The 1846-nt window shown below is 41.9% G+C and overlaps 1 protein-coding gene across 1 annotated transcript in view; it reads left to right on the top strand.

Moving 5' to 3' along the window:
• The window catches only part of LCT (lactase), a 79283-nt gene that overhangs the window by 1147 nt on the left and 76290 nt on the right, over positions 1–1846 (top strand). The window lies entirely within an intron of this gene.

Raw genomic sequence — 1846 nt, 5'->3', positions numbered from 1 at the left:
GTTGAGCTATAGGTGCCGAGCCTAAAAAATATCTTTTAAACATCCTTCGACCATTCTTTTTTTTTTTTTCTTTGAGACAGAGTCTCACTATGTCACTCTCGGTAGAGTGCTGTGGCATCACAGCTCACAGCAACCTCAAACTCTTGGGCTTAAGCAATTCTCATGCTTCAGCCTCCCAAGTAGTGGGGACTATAGCCCACCACAACACCTGGCTATTTTTTTGTTGTTGTTGCAGTTGTCATTGTTGTTTAGCTGGCCCGTGCCAGGTTCGAACCTGCCACCATCCGTGCATGTGCCCTGCACTGTAACCACTGTGCTATGGGTGCCAAGTTCCCTTGACCATTCTTGAGTTGTACAACCACTGTCCTTCCCTTCCACTGTCCTGCCTCCCTGACTTTTCCAAGGATTCAAGACATCCTTCTCCCTTAGTTCCTCTTTCCTTGTGAAGAGTAATTTACTATTCTAGTTGGAGCTTACATTCTAGCAAGGGAGGCAGACAAAAACGGGATAAAATAATGATGTACAGATGGACAGATAGTGAGACAATCATAACCGTAACGGCTCATATTCCTGCTGCACAGATAACTTGAAGTTCTGATTCAGTAGGACTATGCAGAACCAGGACATTTGTGATTTTAATGAATTCCCTAAGTGAATGTTAGGTACACCAATTTTGAGAACAAATTTTGGATTATATATGTTTTATTGTTTTTATTATATATACTGTATGTATACTATATATCCATATTGTATGTTCTACTTTTTTTTTTTTTTTTGAGACAGAGTCACTTTGTCAGCCTCAGTAGAATGCTATGGTATCACAGCTCACAGCAACCTCTAACTCTTGGGCTTAAGCTATTCTCTTGCCTCAGCCTCCTAAGTAACTGTGACTATAGGCGCCCAGCACAGTGCCTGGCTATTTTTGTTGTTGTTGTTGTTGTTGCAGTTGTCATTGTTGTTTAGCAGGCCCAGGCTGGGTTTGAACCCGCCAGCCCTAGTGCATGTGGCCAGTGTCCTAACCACTGAGCTACAGGTGCCAAGCCTGTTCTACTTTTTAAACTTAATATTTTTGATTATATTCTCATTTAATTAAAAGCTTTTTAAAACTTCAGTGGTCTTATAGGTTCCCATCATATGAATGGATCATAACATTTAAAATATTTCTCTCATTCTTTTTTTTTTTTTAGAGACAGAGTCTCACTATAACGCCCTTGGTAAAGTACCGTGGTGTCACAGCTCACAGCAACCTCCAACTCCTGGGCTCAGGCGATTCTCTTGCCTCAGCCTCCCAAGTAGCTGGGACTACAGGCACCCACCACAACTTCTGGCTATTTTTTGTTGCAGTTTGGTTGGGGCCACATTTGAACCCTCCACCCTCGGTATGTGGGGCTGGTGCCCTACCCACTGAGCCATAGGCACCTCCTTATTTCTCTCATTCTTACATGTTTAGTTTAATTTTCACTATACATATTACAACTGTTATGTTGCAATGAACATTCCTATATATAAATTCTTGACCACCTTCTGATAAGTTCTTGCTGATGATGGCCAGGTGCAGTGGCTCATGCCTGTAATCCTAGCACTCTAGGAGGCTGAGGCAGATGGATTTCTTGAGCTTATGAGTTCAAGACCAGCCTGAGAAAAATCTTGTCTCTTCTAAAAATAGAAAACTGAGGCAAGAGGATCGCTTGAGCCCAAGAATTGGAGGTTGCTGTGAGCTATGATGCTACGGCACCCTACCCAGGGTGACAGCTTGAGACTGTCTCAAAAAAAGAAAATTCTTGTTGATGGATTCTTAGAATTGAAATTACAGGGTGAAAAGATCTGCATTCCTTTTTTTTTTTTT

The sequence above is a fragment of the Otolemur garnettii genome, unplaced genomic scaffold (assembly GCF_000181295.1).
Source record: "Otolemur garnettii isolate 467f Iridium unplaced genomic scaffold, OtoGar3 scaffold00080, whole genome shotgun sequence".
NCBI lineage: Eukaryota > Metazoa > Chordata > Mammalia > Primates > Galagidae > Otolemur > Otolemur garnettii.
The sequence above is the reverse complement of the archived record's forward strand: the minus strand, read 5'-3'. Positions and strand labels throughout refer to the sequence as shown.